Source organism: Neopelma chrysocephalum, unplaced genomic scaffold, assembly GCF_003984885.1.
Source record: "Neopelma chrysocephalum unplaced genomic scaffold, ASM398488v2 Primary Assembly neopelma1_182, whole genome shotgun sequence".
Lineage (NCBI taxonomy): Eukaryota > Metazoa > Chordata > Aves > Passeriformes > Pipridae > Neopelma > Neopelma chrysocephalum.
This window is the reverse complement of record NW_020897844.1, coordinates 535,180-557,207: the sequence shown is the minus strand read 5'-3', so window position 1 is coordinate 557,207 and position 22,028 is coordinate 535,180. Positions and strand designations below refer to the sequence as shown.

The following is a 22,028-nucleotide window of genomic DNA, read 5'->3' as shown; positions in this document are numbered from 1 at the left end:
TTGGACACACCAAGCAGTGGACCAAGGCCTGGCTTTCCTTTCCTTGCTCCACCAGAGCTACCAGAGATTTGCATTGAAACTTTTCACATCCAGTGAACCTGTGAAGCTTCTTCCCTTCGATTTGTTGGGACATTTCTTGGTGAATTTTCTCCCCTCTCCCCCTTGGCTCAGGTGAGGCTGGATCTGGTGTTTGGAGGAACGTGGCAGGGCTGGGAAGGTGGGACAATAAATAAATAATGTCAACAAGCTGTTTCTCTGTAAATAACCCTTCCCCTGCCAAGCTCTGCCAAGTTTGTTTGTTTGCCTCCTCCAAACCCGAGCAGGGAAAAAAACCCAACTCTTTTGGCTCATTTAATCGTGTTCATTGTCCAGCTGTGCAGCTCCCAAAATCTCTGCAGAGCACAAGGAACACAGAGAATTTCAAACAGCTCAAAAAGGAGAGAAAAAAGGGGCATGGTGGCAAAAAGCAGAGCAACAAAGCAGAACCTCCTCTCTGGCTCTGCTCAGCTGCAGTTCTGAGATTCTTTTGAAGCTGCTGAATCTGAAATTCCTCATTAGAAGCCAATGGCAGATATGGGAGGCTGTGCTTCTCATCTGGATATGAGGAGATCACTCCAGCTCTGACCTCCCTCTACCCACTTGATACAACATTTGCTTCAATCAAAGAGGTAATTAAAGTCCTGAGATGAGGAATCCCCACGGTTCATGTCCTGATTACAGCAAAGCACAAGTTCTTAAGTCATAAAATGGTATAACCTGAACTTATTGCTGAGACCACACGATGCCTGAGGCATAAATCCATGGAATAACTCGTGAAGGATGCTCTGCTGGCCCCAAAGTGCTCCACACCTATAATCTCAGCAGCCCAGCCAGGGTTCTGCTAATGGAGTTAATTGATGGTTGGGGGAACCACGAGTGGACAGGAGTGACCCACAGTCCTGGGACTGCTACAGCTCTTCCCCTCAAATCAGCTCAAATCCTCCTCCAAACCCAGACCTGGCCCAGCTACAGGTGGGCACAGAGGAACCAGCAGCAAATCTGTCAATAATGGTGTTTTTTTCATTAGAAGCTGCGTTTTGTTGAAATAAAAGCTGTTCAGGAGAACAAGTCAATAAAGCTGTGGTTGAGTAATCCTGGGCTTTGTTTGATCCCAGGAAAATGGATGTGATAGGATTTGTGGTGCTGCAACATGTGCAAGGAGTGCCAGCACCACCCGGAGCACAGGCCTGGATGAGCCCACCAGGAAGGGAACGAGGCTTTTCTTCACCAGCAAAGGCTGTTTTTTCCCCTGGGTTTGAGATGAAAGTGGGGTTTAAAGGACTGCCATTCCCTGCAAAATAAAAGCTTGGTTTTTGAGGGGTTTGAAGATGTGGCTCGAGAGAGGCGAGTCTGGGCCTGTCTGTGAACATAAAAGACAAACTGAGGCTGCTCAGCTCTGCTTGGACAGGAACCAGTTCACATCTCTGGGCACTTCAGAAAGGGTTGGTGCCTGTCCCTGACCTGAGAGGGGAGAGGCAGTGACATATTTAACATAAAGAACATCTGGAATATTGTGCTGCCCTGCACAGAATGTTCCTGGAATATACAGCAATTGCACTGTTTGCATTCAGAGCTATGGAAGGACTCGAAATAAAGAAGAAAAAAAACACGCAAATTTCTTATTCCGTTCAATTTTATTGTCTGAGGTTACCAAAAATAATAAATCAGCTAGCACTGAAGTGACAGCAGTGCCCACTTCCAGCCTCTGAAAAATCAACTTTTCACAGAATCATGGAATCCCAGAATGGTTTGGATGGGAAGGGACCTTCAAGCCCATCCAGTGCCACCCCCTGCCATGGGCAGGGACACCTTCCACCAGCCCAGGTTGCTCCAAGCCCCGTCCAACCTGGCCTTGGACACTTCCAGGGATCCAGGGGCAGCCACAGCTTCTCTGGGAAATCTGTTCCAGCCTCACCATCCTCACAGGGAATTCCTTCCTTCTTTCTCTCTAGTCCTGCTTCCCCCCATAAGCTCCCTGACTTCCCAAGTGTGCCATTCCCAGCACAGCTCTGTCAATCCCAAACTCCCATCTTGCTCCAGCTGATGCTTTGTTGGGGTTTTTTCTCACTTTTAAGTGGCTCAGTCCCACACATTCCTCACTGGATTGTTTCTTGTGGTCCACCCAGGCAGGAATGAACAACTGGGTCACCAACCCTGTGCTGCTGCTCCACATCTGAGCAGGGTTCTCTCTTGCAGGCAGGTTTTCAGCCTCAGAAAAACATCCCTGCTCGTCTCTGGGGCTGCTGGGACTGTGCCACTCCTGTCACAGAGTTTCCAACCCTGGCTAATTACTCCGTGTGTGCCACCAGAACCACCAGGGAGCTCTTTTCATGCCATCTGCTGATCAGCTCGTGCCTTGAAGCAGAAAAATCGGGTGCCCTGGTAATTCCAACCCTCCCTCCTGTCACTGCACACGCTCTGCTCGTGGCCTGGAAGTGCCTGAGCCTTTCTGAGCCTGCAGAAATGTGCTGGTTTTTGTTTCCTCCTCCTTCACCCCCAAGGCAAAGGATTTTCTGCTGCCTCTGGAGGTTTCCCAGGATTTCCTGGCTCTTGAATCAGGGTCATGTTTCAGATCACAGGGTTTCAGTTCTGTTGTTTCTGGTTTGTCTTTCCCCAGGTAAATGTGGCCTTAAAGGGACAGGCTGGGAAGTCTCTGAGCTCCTGCAACAAGTAAAATTGCTTTTGCATGGAAAGCTCCAGGCCTGTCTCCACTGTCTCTCCTCCCTCTGGCAGTGTGGGAAAAATATTGGGGAAGTGCCATGTCTGTGTTTCCTTCCTCTCACCTGGATGAGGAGGGTGTTTGGGGCACAAACCACCCCGGGGTTGCAATGAGCAGCTTAAAGCATCACTAAGAGTAGAGACAAGACAAGGGGAGTGGGTTCCAACTGCCAGAGGGCAGAGATAGATGGGATGTTAGGAAGGAATTCTTCCTTGGGAGGGTGGTGAGGGGCTGGAATGGATTTCCCAGAGAAGCTGTGGCTGCTCCATCCCTGGAAGTGTCCAAGGCCAGGTTGGAACAACCTGGGCTAGTGGAAGGTGTCCCTGCCCATGGCAGGGGGTGGCACTGGGTGGTTTTTAAGGTCCCCTCCAACCCAAACCATTCCCTGATTCTATAATTCCATGACTCTTTGATTCCAGGAACACCTTGTCCACACCATTGGCAGGGACATCTTCTCTATCCCAGATTGCTCCAAGCCCTGTCCAACCTGGCCTTGGACACTTCCAGGGATCCAGGGGCAGCCACAGCTTCTCACCTCAGTCCTTCAAGACCAAATTCCCTCACTTTGGGCTAAAGCAGGAGATCCCTGGCCCCGGAAGTGCTGAATGCATTTCCCTGCCTGCAGGAGAGCCTTGATTCTCCACACTGCCCCACTTGGACACCACTTATGGATTTGAGGGCAGCTCTCTTGGGCCTTTCACAACAACTGAGGACTCCAGGGTTATTGAAAAGATGCAATTTGCTTCCACAAGCCCCCAACCAGCACAGCTGTTGTGAGCACTTGTGCAAACCCCCAAAATCCTTCCGAAGGCAGAGAAAAAAAATGAAGCCTGAAGTGGGAATGTGCATGTCTGATGAGCTGGAATCTCCAAGGATGGCTTTGGTTGCCTTTGATGCGTGCTGAGGCTGCCTTATGCACAGAACTACGTCAGCAGGGGGAAGTTCAGGAAAGGATTTTTCTTTGGGAAGCAGAAACTCCTTGAGTTTCATCTGTTTTCACGCAATTCTCTTTCTAATTCCGAGCTGGAACAAGCAGCAATTCTAATCCTCACAAAGGGAACACAAGGAATGGCTCTTCTTACAAGCACAGGCACTGCCAAGGCTGGCAAAAAATTAAATGGGATTAATTTGACCATATTATTACATCCTTGTATCACCCACTCCTGGCTCGGGCTCATAATCACATTACCTGTGCTCAAAATTAATTGTGTGTCAGAGGAGCTGTGGTGGCTGGGAGCAGTTTTCACCTGCAGCAGATATGAGGTCATACAATGCAATTTAATCCCTTTTCATTGCAAATGAAGCTAAATTGCTCCATCTTGCCTTCCCATGGCTCCAGAGAGGAGCCACCCAGGACTGAGCTGATTAACATCCCGGGCTCCCCTGAAGAACTGAAGTGGCCTTGATTTGCTTCATCTTAATTTGCTTTAGATAAACTCAGTCACTTCAAAAAGTTCGTTGTAAATAATTGTCTGGAGTGTCTCGCTGAAGACAAGCCCACGGGGGGGGGGGATTCACTTCCCTTTGCTGTTCTCTCCACAAACCTTTCCTCCCACAAAGAGCAGCGTCTGCACAAGGTGGGAGCAGAACCAATAAATCTGATCTCAAAGCTGCTTCTAATTTGTTTGCCAAGCCATCAGTTGGGCTTCAGTAGCTGTTTACATTTAGCTCCAATAACTTCACATAATGTCCTCTTAAGTGCTGAACTAACGATCCCAGACCTGGCGTTTGCAGCAGGACCTCTCCCCCCTTGAGCTGACACTCGTCAGATCATTTTCTCTCTCATTAAAGTAATTAAAGCCAACGTTGTTGGAAAGACCTTCAGGCAACGAAAGGCAGAGCTGATACTAATAAGCAAAAGCAGCGTCCACATTTATGGTGCTTCTGATCTGGAGTTTAATTGCTGGAGATTCTGACACAGATCCTGCTCAGAGGTTTTTCTGTCCGTGCTCTGAGGGCAGGGGGTGTCCCCTGAAGTCCAATCTGGGCCCTGTGTTATTTAATTTATTTCCCAATAACTCAGATGAAGGGGTTGATGCCTCCTCAGCAAGTTCACTGGCACAGAGCTGGAGGAGAGGCTGAGCCCCCAGGGGTTGGGCAGCTCTTCAGGAGGGTTCTGACAGGGGATTGTGCAGCTCTTAAACTGGGGGGGGGGTCGGGCTCTGCTCCCAGGGAACGAGGGACAGGAGGAGAGGGAACGGCCTCAAGTTGCACCAAAGGAGGTTTAAATTGGATTTTAGGGAAAATTTCTTCCTGGAAAGGGTGGCTGGGGCTGCCCAGGGAGGTTTGGAGTCCCCACCCCTGGAGGTGTTCAAATAACACGTTGCTGTGGTATTTGAGGACGTGGGTTAGGGGTGAACATGGTGCTGCTGGGCTGGACTTGATGATCTTGGAGGTCTTTCCCAACCTGAACAATTCCATGATTCTGTGATTTTAAGCAGAGCCAGAGGGCCCAGCAGCATGAAGGACACTTGCAAATCACATCCAAACCTTGCAAGAGTTTTTTGTGAAGGTTCTTAACGGGGAAATTTTGAAATTTGGTGTCGTGTCCTTGGCTCAGACCTCGGAAAGTGCCCAGACTTTGACAGGAGGGGTGTCCTTCAGCCTGTCTTCAGCTGACCACCTTTCCATTGAACCCCAAAGCCCAGCAGGAGCTCAGTTAATTATTTCCAATTGGTTTTTTTGGGACAGCTGATTAAAAGTGACTGAGGCTGTAATGAAAGCTGACCAGCTTCCCAAACTCGAGATGGTTTTATTCCCTGAGGCTGGAGAGGGGAAAACCGGAATTAAAGGGAGGGGAAAAGAGAGGAACAATTAACAAAATTTCTCAAGAGGGGCAATTATGAAAATAAAGCAGCTTTATTGTAGAAAATCAGTATTGACTGTGGAAGAATTATCTAAGCAGAGCATGGTGCAGTTGGTTTTTTTGTGCTGTGAATCAATATTGTTTAAGGATTTTGAAGAACAGCTCATCTTGTTGTTGCTGTTACTCTAAAAGCAGCTCCTGCAGTCAAAGCACTGTTCCAAGGGACTGTTCTCAGTGGATGCTTCCAGCTTAACCTGGAAGAATATGACTGAAGGTCTGCAGCTCCATGACAAAGGTTTAATTCAGCTTTACACAGCCCTGTTTCAATTTACACAGAGAAAAATCCTGCTCCAGTCACTCAGGATTTCTTATCAGGGGAGATTACATGTTTGCTGAATAACTGAGCCTTCTGCAGCTGCTTCTTCTATCAGAGCAGGACCAACCTGGTGATAAATATCTCCACACATCCCAAAAACTCAGCTTGTTATCACTGGTGTGCAGTTGGTGTTCTCAGCACTGATGTGGAAAAGAAACAGCTCCAGGTCCTGCCCAGAAGGGGAAACACAGAAAATGTGTCATGGCCCAACTGGTTTCAGGAGTTTGAGGAAACAAAAAAAAACAGAAAAGCACTTTGGGCTTGGAGGTTTGGTGGGATGTGAATCATGGAATGATTTGGGTTGGAAGGGACATTAAAGCCCATCCAGTGCCACCCCCTGCCATGGGCAGGGACACCTTCCACTAGCCCAGGTTGCTCCAAGCCCCATCCAACCTGGCCTTGGACACTTCCAGGGATCCAGGGGCAGCCACAGCTTCTCTGGGCACCCTGTGCCAGTGAACTCCCCTGGGAACCCTTTGTTTGCTCTCCTGATTTTCTGCTCTGCTGTGAAACCTGAACTCTTTCTCTCCCCCTGGGAAGTGGAACCTATTGCTGGGGAATTTCCCTCCCAGCAGCAGGGATTTTTACCCTCTCTTGTTCTGGTTTCTCCATAGAATCCCTTTGATACTTTAAGAACTGTCCTTTCCCAGACCTGTGCAGAAGGAAGGCAGGCTCAGTGTGCTCGTGGAGGGCAGGGTTAGGTGGGATATTGGGACGAAATCCTTCCCTGGGAGGGTGGGGAGGCCCTGGCACAGGTTGCCCAGAGAAGCTGCGGCTGCCCCTGGATCCCTGGAAGTGTCCAAGGCCAGGTTGGAGTGACCTGGACTAGTGGAAGGTGTCCCTGCCTGTGGCAGGGGGATTGGAATTAAATGATCCTTAAGGTCCCTTCCAACCCAAACCATTCTGAGATTCTGTGACTGAGAACTGGGATTACTGTGCTTCCCTTTTGCCCTCTGTGGGATAATGGAAAAATCCCTGACATGTTCAGTGCTTGAGCTGCTTCAGTGACTGAAGGAGTCCCCTGTTCCTGTTCCTGCTGTGGGTGGAACTGTTGGGGGTTGGAGACAATTTGTACCACACGATGACACTTGATTTGCACTTCTTGGACTTCTCATTTATCACCCTGCCAAACGCCCCTGGGTTAGAACTCTCTGTGTTCCTGCTCCCATCTGAGCTCCTTTGAACAGCTTCAGTCACTCCTGAGAGTGAGACATGGAGAAAATATATCATTAAGGAGCTGGGGAGGGAAGGGCGGCCCCAGTGACCTCACTGCTGGCATTTATCAACTTCCAACAGGCTGTTCTGGAATATTAATGTCTCTTTAATGCACTGTTTAGTGTGGAATTATCTATTTATACTGAATGCTTTGCAGAACACATCATAAATATTCCATGGGTAGATTTATACAGTGTAATAGTTATTTCTGAAGTGGGAAAACTTACCCAAGGATCACTAAGTGGTCACAGACTTGAGGGTTTTTCACAACCTTGTGCTCTTATCCCTTCTGTGATGATTTTGCTTTGGAGGAAGGATGTTTTACTCTATCTGTGATCCAGAAAAAAAATGATTAACAGCTCAGGTCCTGTGGGAGTTGGAGGTGGGATGTAAGTGGGGGATTACAGGTTGTAAGGGGAGTTTTGGGTGGCTGCAACCAATTATTGAGTGGGCACAGGCAAAGTCAGGATCTCCTTCAAGGAGGGAGAAATCTTCTTGTTGGAACAGGAGCCAACTGTTCCATCTCCTTGGTGTTCCAGTGTGGGGGAAAGGAGGGATTTCCATCCACCCCCACCAGCATCAGGCAGGGGAGGGGAAAAGAGAGGAGAGAGGGAGAATTTTGAGGGAGGAGAACATCTGAGCTCCTCACAGCTCGAGGCGAAAACAGAAAGAAAAAAAAAACCCTTTTAAAAGGTCTGTGGTGCCCTGGGGTGGTATTTTGATAAGCAGCCAGGACAAACAAGGCCCTGGCAGAGACTGTCCCCCACCTGCCTGGGTGGGATGTGCTGCTTCTCAGGGACAGAGCTCGGGCAGTGTCTGGGCAAAAAGCAAGAGGCCACAGTTCTGCTGGCCCAAAAGTGCCATTTGTGTGCCTTAGGGCCCTCTCAGGGCAGTGATTATTCTGCTCAGCTCCTGCTGCACTTCTTTGAGCCAACCAGACTTTCCCCTGTGCTGATTAGAACGGTGCTGAGCTCCCAACGTGGGTGCTAAGCTCGATTAATTTGTTAAGTGTGGATAAAAACTGAATTTTAAGTGTGGCTCTGTTGAATCCCACCTCCCTTTGCCGTCCATGCTGAGGGGATCCAGATGAAGTTCAGGCTGAGGGATTCTCAGTGTGCTTCTCCCTGTGCTGGGCCGTTCTGGGTGGATTATTTTTACATCCTCTTAATTCTTGCTCTCCATGAGCTTCTCAGGCAGAATAACTGCAAAACTGTCGAGACTAGGAGAGGGGATTCCCTGGGGAAATGCTGGCCTTGATTAAAGTGCCAGAGTTTCGTTTGGTTCAGGCAGGAATTGGAAAGTAGCAGTGGGAGAGGAAGGGGTCAGGTGAATGTGGTGCAAGAGGCTGAGGTTGGTGACAGTTCCCTGACATTTGGAATCTCCAAGAGCTGCCCAGGTTGAGATCAGGAGCCCAAATCTGGGTGTGTTTTTGTGCTTTGCTTCCCCACGTCCTGCCGTGCTGGAGCTGCTGGCTGAGAACTGGCAGCTTGACATAAACCCTTCATCTTCACTGGCCACAAACAGGAGAGAAATTCCCTCATGTTGCCAAGGTGCCACCAGATCAGATCGTTTGGTACAACCTCAGGATCTTGGGATTGCCACAGGAGGGAACAGGTTGCTTTGCAGCTCCCCTGAGCTCCACCCTGGGCAGTTCACTGTCACTGACTCAGGATCGTTGTGGCAGAAAATCGGGATCCCCCCCCTGCCCTGAGGATGGCAAAAAATCCTTACCTGGCTTTTTCCACGTTCTCCCATCCCCAGGAGCGATTTCTAACCAGCTCGCTGCTAATTGTCTCCAGTGGTGTTAGAAACGATGTGTGAAAAATTCTCCGGTCTTTGAAGGCTCCCCCTGCCTTTGAAGAGAGGCAAACAATGGAAATAAAGAGGAATAGATGCGGATATCAGCATTACAATGCAGTTATTAAAGCCCAGAGTCTTGCCAGGGGTATGTTCTGTGTGTAGAAATTAAGGTGATCACAGGAACAGTTCAATAGAACAGTCCTGAATGAGAGCTCACAAAAGGCAGAGCTCTGTGTTTCTGCACCTCCACAGAGAAAAGAAGAATTGGGAGAGCAGATAATCCTCTCCCCCCTCGTCTTTGTGGTGCTTCCTTTACGCAAGTATTGTCTGCCCAGGGAAAACAGGATAAATGTTGCCTCTGAGCTAACAAATAGTGCCAAAACAGGGATGTCTCAAACAGGTTTGTGAGGTGCCCTGGGTGACTGAGTGAGGGATTGTGTTAAAAACTGCAGGGGGAGGCAGAACACAAACATTTATGGGCACTGCAAGTTCTGTCTTGTAAATGGACTCCAGGGCCCCTCTGGGCACGGTGAAGGGACTGGCAGTTTGCTCCATAATTCTTCCTGATTCTTGGACAGCGAGGTTTGTTTTCATTTCATGCTCCACTTTGTCATCTGTCTTCCCCAACCCTGCCTGTCTGCAGCACCAGGGAGCTGTAGTTACCAAGAATGATGTTTGTGAGGGAAATGCTGAAAGATGAGCTTCCAAACCATGATCTGGAACCTGTTCTGTGTAGCCCGAGACTCTTTTTGCAGAGGTGAGACTCCTCTTTGTGCTGAACCGTGTGCAGGCAGAAAGGGGAAAGGAAATCCTGACCTTTGGTTGTAAATTTGACATTCCTGGCTTCACTTGAAGGCTCTCAAAGCTTAAGCAAGTTCCCTCAAGGCCCATCTGTTGTGCGGCCCCAGCAGTGCTGTGCAGCCCAGAGAGGGGCTGCTCCTAAACTGCCTCATTTGCTTCCAGCAGGAGAGGAAACATCTGGAAGCCTCACCCAGGGAAGTGTCTCTCCCATTCCCCATGGAAAGAGGTGTGACCCAGCTCCAGGAGCTCAGTGTGCAGGGTTATGGATTATTAATTTGACATATTCTCTTGCCTAATGAGGGAACTCGAGCTGCAGATGTATATCTGGGTCTTTGTAGCTCCTTGTTTCCACACAACCTGCATGAGCAGCTTCCTCCTAAATGGACATCCTTGCACTGTATTTTTGCTGCTGGTGGATGCCAAACAAGTGATTTTTGTGTGCTGTGAAAATGCCAAAATGAGCAGAAAATATTTAATTTTTTTTAATTTTTTTTTATTAGCCACCAAAAATGTACTTGGCTCCAGGAGAAATGAAAGGAAGGCAGAGTCTGAGCAGAACAGGACAGTGGGTAATAAATGAAAGAGAAGAGAGAACGTTCTAGGAACTCAAACAAGGAGTTCAGGACCCAGGGAAGGGCTGGAGTTGTGCCAGGGCAGGCTCAGGTTGGATCTCAGGCAAAGGTTCTTCCCCCAGAGGGTGGTTGGCACTGCCCAGGCTCCCCAGGGCAGTGGGCACAGCCCCAAGGCTGCCAGAGCTCCAGGAGGGTTTGGATGATCCTCTGGGGCACAGGGTGGGATTGTTGAGGTGTCTGGGCAGGGCCAGGGGTTGGATGGGTGGTCCTTGTGGGTTCCTCCCAGCTCAGGGTATTCAGTGATGCCATGAGTGCAGGAGATGTGATGATCCATGGAAGTTGTTTAGCTCCATAATTCCACTGGAAGGACAGGAAAAGGTTTCTCTTTCATGTCTCTGTATTCAAACAAGAGCAGAACATGCCTGGGAAATGAACTCCTCTGACAATGGCACTTCCCAGGTGGCCCATTAGTGGCACAGTCGGATCTGCCACTGCACACACTTCAAATCCAGCACAAATCTGGGCAATGAGTTTTCCATCCCTCTCTGTAGGGACACAGATTTAAGGAGCAAGTCAATAGGAGCAGGTAGGAATGGGAGACAAAGAGTATTTCCCATTGTAACTGGGATAAAATAGGTCTGGGGAACTCCTCTGATACTGAAACAACCTGTGAGGTGAGTGTGTTCACAGGAATGAAATGGGTGGCTGGATGGATTTCTCCAACAGGGCCATTTGCTTCCTTTGAAAGGAAGATGTCGGGATTGCTGCTTTGGATGTTCTTACAAAGTGTTCCCAGCAAACCAAAGCTGCTGGGAATGTGCACTGGGACCTGCTGGGAGGAGATTGCCTTGCAGCAGTGAAGTCACACAAAGAGGAGGGAGATGGCAGGAGATCAGAGCAGTGGGCACTGGTTTAGCTGGAGATCAAGTTTAGTTGGAGATCAGAATTAATTGGAGATCAGATCAATGGGCACTGATTTAGTTGGAGATCAGAGCAGTGGGCACTGATTTAGTTGGAGATCAAGTTTAGTTGGAGATCAGATCACTGGGCATTGGTTTAGTTGGGGATCAGATTTAATTGGAGATCAGGTTTAATTGGAGATCAAATCAGTGGGCACTGATTTAGTTGGACATCAGATCAGTGGGCATTGATTTAGTTGGAGATCAGGTTTAGTTGGAGATCAGATTTAATTGGAGATGAGATCAATGGGCATTGGTTTAGTTGGGGATCAGATTTAATTGGAGATCAGATCAGTGGGCATTGGTTTAGTTGGGGATCAGATTTAATTGGAGATCAGATCAGTGGGCATTGGTTTAGTTGGGGATCAGATTTAATTGGAGATCAGACCACTGGGCATTGATTTAGTTGGGCTTTGGGGGCCCTGCACTTTTGGCAGGGGCTCCCTGGCAGGGCTCTGTGTTGTGTGTGTTTTAGCTGAGGAGCTTCAGAAGCACAAAAAAATGGTGCAAAATGAAGCCTTTTGAAACTGCCATGTGATGAGATTGATTTCTGAATGAAATCTGAACTTCACACTTTTCCATTGGTGTCCCTGTTCCTTCCTCTTTATCTCTGTCGTGTCAAGCAGTGCCTGTGACTGAATCTTCACATTAACTGTCTGCACTCTGCCTTTGTTACCTGAGATTTGAAGTGATTGTAGTATCTGGGGGTAGTTCTCAGCAGTTCAGGCTATTTTAAGCTACAAAGCTTCTCTGAGAAGCAGGAGTGAATTTTTCAGCTCAAGTGTGAGTGAGTCACTGAGTTCTTATTGTGAATATCCTCTCCTGCTCTGTTGTGCAGAGTGACAAATTAAAACCTTCAAACTCCTGGTACTAATAGTTTATTCCTCATCCTAAATTGTCTTTGGCATATTGAGAGTACTGGGGGGATGGTGCAGCTCTGAACTAGATGTTGGCATCTTAATTATTGCTTTTAAGAGCAACAACAACAAAAAAAAGGCAGAAATTGCAGTTGTTTTCTTTGGTTCAACGGAGCAAGAGCAACAAATGCTTCATTCTGATTTCCAGCACTGACAATTAATCCTGAAGGTCAGAAGATGAGCGAATGCTGGAATTGAAAATGTTTGTTTTCTAGTTAAAAATCTTTGAATTATAGAAGAGTAACTCACTGAAGAGAAAACAATAGAAGGGGAGGTTAAAGGATAAAGGGAGAAAACAAGGAGTTGGCTTTGGGAATTTTTTACTTAGGGAAGGGGAGGCTGTTTCTAAAGTCTGAAGATCAATTTTCTACTTTGAAGTCGTGAAAAAAAAAAATCAAAGAAATCCCCAAGTGGGTCAGGAAGTGCAAGGTTGGCACTTGCAATGACCTGTCTGTGCCCAGCTCCGTGTGCAGAGCTTGGAATTGGGGGAAAAACAGCCCTGGGAGCTCTGGGAGATGAACATTCCATTTGCTCAGAGTTGGGAGGTTCCTCCATGGGAGAAGTGAGAGTTTTTTGGGGGGGTTTGGGTTTTTTTTCTGCTCCAGTTGGAGTTTGAAGCTCACAAAATACAATTAACAGGCAGAGCAGCAGCGTCAGCAAGAGTTCCCTGCAATTAAATCCATCTCAATACATCTTACAAGTGCATTCCCTAATTCCTGGAGTCGGGATGACAGAGGGAACAGGTGAAAAGTGGGGGCAGGGGATACAAAGGCAGTGGAGGGAAGTGGCTTTTGGCAAGTTTTTTAAGGCCTCAATTTTTTTCTTGATTTCTCTTGGGCCAAACATCAATTCCACGCTCTCATTTGGGTTTGTAATTTTTTATTTTGTAATTTTTTATTTTGTAATTTTTTATTTAATTTCTAATTCACACAGGAAAACGGTCTTGAAAGAGGCACTACCTGGAGTCTCCTGGTAGGAAAACTACCATTAATATTTTTATTAATTAGTCCATATTCAAGGTGAACTAAACCCTTGCAGCAGTAGGATGCAGTTGCACAGCAAATGGATATTTATGAGCTGACTGATTGCAGCAGGATTCCTCTCTTTGGGAGAAGAATTATTGCACTACTTCACTTTAAAAAAAATAATAAAAATCTATATTTTAGTTTCTTGGGAGTTAAAATGTCAAACTTCCCCCAGGAGCAGCTGAGGCTCATCCAGGGGAGAGTTGGAGACATGTTTGTGGGTTTGGTCATTTTTTTTTAACAAATTCAGGTTCCTTCTGTAAAAACAGAGCCTGAAAAATTCCTTACTGGATAAGATCCTGAACATTTGCTGTGTTTTAGTCCTGGTCTTTTACATCTACTTTTTTTTTTTTTTTTAGACTTTTACTTTTGCTTGAGGAAATCAAATAAAGTACAAGAATGTACAAAATGTAAATTCCATATATTGTGGAGATGCTAAAAGGGAAAAAAGCCATCAAAACCTTCTATTTATAAACTGCAACTGCTTGTCAGGAGCTCTTGGAGATGCTTTTAGACATGCAAACTCTCTGGCAGCAATAATTCCCACACAAATATCCATGATGAGAGGATAAAAAGGACCATGAAACCTATTCTTTTATTCAGTGGGCATTGTTGGCAACGTGTCCTTCCCTGCTCAAAATGAGCCATTTATTCCATGGCTTTGGGCTGTTATTGCTGTGTGTAAATTGTACTTTATTGCTGCATTTCCTGCAGGAAGGGACAGCAGGATCCCAAGTGGGATGTCTTGCACTTCCCTGGAGCTCCAGGAAAATTTCCAGTCTGGCTTCACAGCTTTTGTGAAGAGCCAGGAGGGAATTGCCTGAGGGAAATGTCACAGAATTGGCCTTTTCCCTCTGGAATCCTGGTTGTCCTGAGCAGAAGTGAAGCCAGAAGTGAAGCAAGGGCAAGGAATATCTGCTGGAATTCTGCTCCCCTGCCTTGGCTCCTGGACTCAGCTCCAGAAAGAGGCAGGGAAGGTTCTTTATAAATAGTTTGGAACCAACAAAGGGCTCAGTTTGCCCAGAGAAGTTGTGGAGTCTCCCTCCCTGGAGATATTCCAGAACCATCTGGACACAATCCCGTGTGCTCTGGGATGGCCCTGCTGGAGCTGGTCCCTTCCAACGTGAACCATTTTGGGGTTAAGTGACAGCCCATAATAAGCCTCTCCCATCGTTTCAAGGGCAAATCCTCCTTCCCCTCTCCCGGGAAAGAGCATTCACAGGCATTTTGGGGGATGTGTCTCCCCCCGGCACACGAACTCAGTCCTCAGCCAGTCCTCTGATTAGAGATTGGGAAGAAATTCCTCCCTGGGAGGCCCTTGAAGGAAGGTGGATTTTAGATGGGATATTGGGAAGGAATTTTTGGCTGGGAGGGTGGTGAGGCCCTGGCACAGGTTGCCCAGAGAAGCTGTGGCTGCCCCTGGATCCCTGGAAGTGTCCAAGGCCAGGTTGGACGGGGCTTGGAGCAACCTGGGATAGAGGAAAGTGTCCCTGCCCATGGCAGGGGGTGGCACTGGGTGGACTTTAATATCCCTTCCAACCCAAACCATGCTGGGATTCCATGATTCTGTGATTATGGAATGATTATTTTTATCTCTGATCCAATTTCTCTTGGCCTCTGGTTCATGTTTAGGAGCAGTTTATACCCGGGGAATGGTCACTCTGGTGGTTTGCTGGGTTTTGTTGCTCCTAAGAACGATTCCCTGGACATCCCCTGGCACCAGGGGAAACATCCACCTGATTATTGTGCTGGTGAAACACAGAATCACAGAATCATTTAGGCTGGAAATCAAGATTTGATTGAGATCATCAAGTCCAACCATCAACTCAGCACCACCACCATGGTCACCACTGAACCATGTCCCAGAGTGCCACATCCACAGGTTTTTTGGACATTCCCAGGAATGGTGACCCCACCACTGTCCCAATGCTTTACAACCTTTCCAACGAAGGAATTTTCCCCAATATCCAATCGAAACCTGCCCTGCTGCAACTTGAGGCCGTTAGATATAATAAATAAAGTAATATATTATTTATATTTATTATATAAATATATTTATATTTATATATAAATATATACAATTATATATAATATAATTATATATAATATAATTGTATATTTATATATTTTAATAAATTTAATAATATAATCTAATATAAGATAATAGGGAATAATAATATCATTTAATAATATTATAAATAATTTTTACAAATTTATAGATATACTATATATTTATATATATTTATATTTATTATATAAATAATATAATAAATAAAGTAATAGATTATTTATATTTATTATATATTTATATTTATATTTAGATATAATTATATATTAATATATAATATAATTGTAAATATATATATATTTTTATAAATCTAATAATATGATAAGAATAATAATATAATTTAATAATATTATAAATATTTTTACAAATGTATAAATATATTATATATATTTATATATATTTATTATATAAATAATATAATAAATAAATTAAGACCACGAGGCATTGAGCTCTTCCTGTGCATCACGGCCCTGCTCTTTTATCCAGATCTATTTTGTGCTGGAATCTTGCTGGGATCCAGGCTTGGGAGCAGGATTATCCATCCTGGGATGGGTCAGTTTATTGGCTCAACCAATAAACTCCTGAACTCCTCCCTTCCCTCCCAGCCACAGCAGCAGGGGATACAAGGCACTGTCACACTGTCACATGCAGAGGAGAAAAGGGATAATCCCAAGTCCCATCCATATTTTCCCCCAGAATTCCCAGAAATTCTGCCCCCCCCGTGCTGGGTGACTTTTCAGCTCTTAATCAGGAAATTTAGCAGAACGTGTAAGGCTGTTAACAAATGGGATGTTTACACTGGTTAATTGAAAGTACTTTTCCCTGGAGACTAATTAGAGCGTGAGCCGTTAAATCACAATTAAGATTTGTTTGAATATCCAGATGATTATGAATATCATTCCTGGGATAAAAAAAAAAGAACTGCAGTGCTCCTGGCTGGCCCCAGGCAGGTACTTGCATTTCAATTTTTGTGGGATTGGACACTGGAGAGGGAATTCTGTCCTTCCCTTCATGACACTGCAGGTTGGGGTTGGTTTATTTGTCATGTTAAACAGTGGCCACCAAAAAAAAGAGGAGTTTGGCCCTCTGGCTCACCTGATTTTGTTAAAAATTTCTCTCTTACCCCAGTGCACGTGTGAGAGCTGTGTAGCCAACAATCATAGCAGGATCCTGCTTCTTGTTGAGTACAGAAAATTAGGATTCTTAACCACACTGGTGTGTGAACCTGCAAAAAGTTCCATTTCCAGTTCAAAAGTTGACATAAATCATGCTTTTCTTCAACACTTCAGTGCTGAAAGAGTGTTATTTCCTTACATGTAAACACTTCAATGCCTTTCTCACCCATGAAATCTTAATTTTCCACCAGCTAAGAGAATTCAACAATATTGCAGTTCTGACTTTGAGCTTGTTTTAAGCTTCAGAACAGAGCTGGGAACTGGGTAATTTTTGAAGTAATCCTGATGTGGGAGTTGAAAATGGGAATAAATCTGCTGCCTGGGATGGAACGGCCCCGCTAGGAGCTTCTTCCTCAGTCATTTAATTACAAAATGAAGTTCTGGATTGCAGTGATGTATTAGAGAGGAGGTTGCCCAGAGAAGCTGTGGCTGCCCCTGGATCCCTGGAAGTGTCCAAGGCCAGGTTGGATGGGGTTGAAGCAACCTGGGCTGTGGAAGATGTCCCTGCCCATGGAAAGGGATTGGAACCAGATGATCTTCAAGGTCCCTTCAAACCCAAGGGCAGGTTGGATGGGAAAATTACCTTCAAAGGTTCAACAGGAGCAGGAATGTCTACAATGCACCAAAAAAAATGGGAAACAAGTACAAGTTCTTTCTTTACCATTTAAAGCTTGAGATGTAACCTGTGAAGGTGGCAGGTATTTCTTGAATTGAGAAAGAAAAACTCTTCCCTGACTAATGTCAAATCCTAAATCAAGCAGGAATATTCATGGGTCAAATATTCAGTGTTTTCTTGGGCTCTGAAAACAATTGTGGGTTTGTCTCAGTCCTGCTGTGGGGAAGCAGGACTTTGATGGGGTGGGGAAGGCAAGGGATGCTCCCAGTTCCCAAAGCCAACTGCAGGATCCCTGCTGGGGGTTCCAGCCCCATCTCCCTCCCCACGGGCGTGGGAAGGTGTTTGTGGAGAAGGCAGGAGGGCAGTTTGCCCACACTGAGGTGGGAGTTGTGTCCCTGGACACAAATATCAACTTTTGAACTGGAAATGGAACTTTTTCAGGTTCACACACCAGGGTGGTGAAGAACCCTAATTTTCTGTACTCAACAAGAAGCAGGATCCTGCTATGATTGTTGGCTACACAGCTCTCACACGTGTACTGGGGTAAGAGAGGAACCTTTACAAAAACCAGATGAGCCAGGGGACCAAATTAATCTTTTTTTGGTGGCCACTGTTTAACTGGACCAATAAACCAACCCCAGCCTGCAGTGCCACAAAGGGAAGGCTGAGAGGGAAGACCCTGAGAGGATTCACTCATCAAACAACTCATACAAGTCCAGGACACCCCAACAACCCCAGCTGACCTTGTCACCCTCCCAGGAGGCTGCTGAGCTCCTCCTGGAGGTTTCTAGAAAGGAGAACAAATGACTTTCAACTTTTGGAAGCTTTATTTCACTCGCAACCTCCCTTTCTATTTGTGTTCTCTTCTGATGACTGTAATTCTCTTTTCTCCTCTTTCTGTGAAGGGATAATTTGATGGTTGAGGATGGCAAGTCACAAGTGACATGTTAAAGAGGTAAACAGCCCTGGTGAGGGTGTTGCAAGTGAATTTTGCAGGAGCTGATGGTGCTGTGCTTCAATACAGGGAAAATAGAGGTTGCGTGTGTCTTTGAATATAATTTTTTTTATATAAGTCCTATGAGGAGCAGTTGAGGGAGCTGGGGGGGCTCAGCCTGGACAAAAGGAGGCTCAGGGGGGACCTTCTGGCTCTGCAACTCCCTGACAGGAGGGGGGAGCCGGGGGGGGTCGGGCTCTGCTCCCAGGGAACAAGGGACAGGAGGAGAGGGAACGGCCTCAAGCTGTGCCAGGGGAGGGTCAGGTTGGACCTCAAGCAGGAGGAATTTCTTCACCCAAAGGGTTCTCAAGCCCTGAACAGGCTGCCCAGGGCAGGGCTGGAGACCCCATCCCTGGAGGGGCTCCAAACACGTGTGGATGTGGCACTTTGCTGGGGTTCAGTGGGAATGGGGGGAGTTGGTCAAAGGTTGGACTTGGTGAGCTTGGAGGTCTTTTCCAACCCTGGTGATTGTGTGACCCCATAAGTGTAAAAAGCCACCAGTGACTTCTGGAAACAATCTAAGCCCCATTTGTTATTTCTGGTTGTAGCCAGGAACAACATAATTGTTACAAGTGATTTACAGGTCAGATTTAGACCCTTTTCCTCCAAGAATCATGGAATGGTTTGTGTTGGAAGGGACCTTAAAGCCCATCCAGTGCCACCCCCTGCCATGGGCAGGGACACCTTCCACTAGCCCAGGTTGCTCCAAGCCCTGTCCAACCTGGCCTTGGACACTTCCAGGGATCCAGGAGCAGCCACAGCTTCTCTGGGCAACCTGTGCCAGGGCCTCCCCACCCTCCTGGACAAGAACTTGTCCTGTTTCTGGTGTTACCTCAGTTTCCCTTTTGGAAAAGATCCAGAGTCCCACTGAGACAATTCTCCTGTAGGTGCTTCTTTCCCGTTCTGCCCATTCCTGACAAAACCTCACCATTCCTGCTCTGGAGAAGTCCCAGTCCAAACTGGGGTCAGGAGGGAGCTGCTCTGCAACACTGAGAGGTTCTGTGGGTGTTCCTCAGCCTCATCTCTCTGGGGTTGCAGGTTGGTAGCTGAGGACAAGAACCACTTGTGCCTTTGGTGGCACCAGAAAGCAAATCCTTGATGTGAACTCAACTGAATCTCCTGAACAAGCTCTCGGTGAGCGCGGAATTGGGATTTAATTTTAATTTTCCTTGAGTAGCTGACAACGCTGCTCTATCACAGGCATTGCTATCAGCCAGGTAATTACAAGCCCATCAGGTTAAAACAGCATCTTAAATCCAGTTTAATATCAATCTGTGTCAAATTTACAGTGACAGCAAGCTTGTCTTCCCCAGGAATATTGGTGTAATTATCCCCTTGGAAGAGCACGGGGCTGTAAAGCAACAAGCACTCACTGCCTTGAGACAAAGAGGAATGGAACCAGCTCTGTAAAATGTCCAGTCTTGGATAGCAGGAGGAATTTCTTCATGGAAAAAGTCATTAAACATTGGGATGGGCTGCCCAGGGAATTGGTGGAAGTGTCCAAGGCTTGGAGAAATCTTTCTGTCTCTCAGATATTCTTTATAAACAATAGGAACATTTGGCATGGGGATGATTTCAGATCAAACAACCTCGGGTCAGGTTTAGTTGGCTGGAGAACAGCCAAGCAAAGGTGTGGACTCAGTTTTTTATCCTTTAATGTCCCTTTTCCCTTAAAAAAACCAGTTTGGAGCAACCTGGGATAGTAGAAGGTGCCCTTGCACATGGCAGGGGTGGGACTGGATGGGCTTTAAGGTCCCTTCCAACCCCTGGAGGTGCTCTGGTCTGGTTGACAACGTGGGAATCAGTCACAGGTTGGACTTGATGATCTTGGAGATCTTTTCCAACCCCATCAATTCTGTGATTCTGTAGCCACTGCTATTTTTATAGATTTTTTTAATAGATTTTCCATCAACCTGCTCCTTGCTGTCACGTTCCCTTGGTTTTCCTTTCACTGACAAAGAGCTTCATGTGGAGAACGAAATTCAGAGGAACGAACCAAACTTTTAGAGAATGCTTTAAACACTGGGATTTGAGGGAATTAATGCCCAGATCTCCTCTGAGCAGAAGGACCGAGGTGGAAATCCCTGGAAGTGCCCATTTCCCCCTCCCTCCAGCTCCTGTCTTAGTTCAGCCCCAACCCCTTTGGCCAGGAGGGACTTTGGGGATCTGTCCATGGGTTCAGCTGGGCTGGAGGTGATTCCTCTGCTCCAGCAGAGTTTTGGGCAGCAGGGCTGGTTCTTCCAAAATTAAAAAGACAGTCCAAAGTGACCAACTGAACCAGCTGGGATTTCCCTGCCAGGAATGAATCCAGCAAATTGTTGGTTAATTAATTGCCATTAATCTGGACATGAGCTGTCTCAGCACATGGGATTTGTTGGGTTTGATTGTGTACCTCCTGATGATTTTATTTTTTAACCCTTTTCCCCTCCAATTTTGGGTAAAATTCCTCTGCCCAAAGCAATCCTCTGCCCTCCACCATGACCAGGAGATGTCCATGATGAACAATCCCAAGTCTGAGTGGTTCTGCTGGAAGAGCAAGAACCATCAAAGCCAACGAGCACAGCATGACCAGAAATTCTCATTTCAGGTTTCTCCTCATGCCAGGAGGGTTTGCATTTTAAAGCATTAAAACCCCACTGTTCTCCACACAGGAAGGGGGTTTTGCTCCTCAGTTTCCAGTTGTTTTTGATGTAGGGTTGTTCAAACTTTCCCACTCCCTGATGGAATAAACACACTGATGTTGAGATGGTTCTGCAGAGGTGGAAAAGTGGGATTCCAGCTTTGGGGAGAGGGAAGAAAGACAGAGATAGTCACCAGCACCCAGATAAGGGGTGGCTGGGCTGGGATAAGTATCATAGAATCCTGGAATTATGGAATTGTTTGGGTTGGAAGGGACTCAAAGATCATCCAGGGACACCTTCCATGATCCCGGGTCGCTCCAAGCCCTGTCCAACCTGGACACTTCCAAGGATGGAGCAGCCACAGCTTCCCTGGGCAACCTAATCTTCAAGCTTATCTTCACTCTAGTCACTGGTCCTTATCTTTCTAGAGCCTCTTTATAGATAAAATCCTTTAGAAATGTGAGAATAATGAACTTCTTTGATAAAAAATGTTTGAAAACGTTCACAGAAACTGTTTCTCCATTCACACTCTGAAGTCTGAGAGTCAAATTTTCTTGTCTTCTGCCACACATGGGACAATAGAGGAACAAGCAAAGAAGAAAAGTGGGAATCATTCCCCCTGCCACTGACTGTCCACCAGAATCTGCACAGAGAATCAAAGCTGAAATGCTTTGTGACTTCAATTGCTGGGAATTCTGTCTCAGGCTGTAAAATCCAGTTCAGGAAGAGCAGTCTCTGATCACCTCAACGTGGATTAGGAATATTTTTTCTGCCTTTATTCACTGATAGATGATCTGTCTTTGTTCTTTAAAATTACTGAAGATCAATTAGACCTCATTTGCCACACGTTCAGTGTTGCACTTGCATTGGAACCTTGACCTCATCAATATTCTCACTTCACAGACTGCTAAATTTGTTGATAAAGCAGCAATTATTGGAGATTTTGAGGTGTCTGATGACAGGACTGTTTGTCATCCCAGAATCCCAGAATGGTTTGGGTTGGAAGAGACCTTAAAGCCCATCCAGTCCCACCCCCTGCCATGGGCAGGGACACCTTCCACCAGCTCAGGTTGCTCCAAGCCAGGTTTTTTAAGGGAAAAGGGACATTCAAGGGTAAAAAAATAACTCCACACCTTTTTTTGGCTGTTCTCCAGCCAACTAAACCTGATCTGGGTTTCTTTGCACCAAATTCATCCCGTGCCAAGTATTCCTATTGTTTACAAAGAATATCTGAGAGATATAAAGAATATTTCATACAGATAAAGGACTTTAGGGATAATAAAAATAGATTCACACTGTGTTTTGCTGCCATGCTTTGGAAGGAT

The 22,028-nt window shown here is 46.3% G+C and overlaps 1 protein-coding gene across 1 annotated transcript in view; it reads left to right on the top strand.

Annotated features, from left to right (window-relative positions):
* Positions 1-22,028, top strand: part of LOC113976779 (acid-sensing ion channel 2) — a 367,873-nt gene that overhangs the window by 110,114 nt on the left and 235,731 nt on the right. The window lies entirely within an intron of this gene.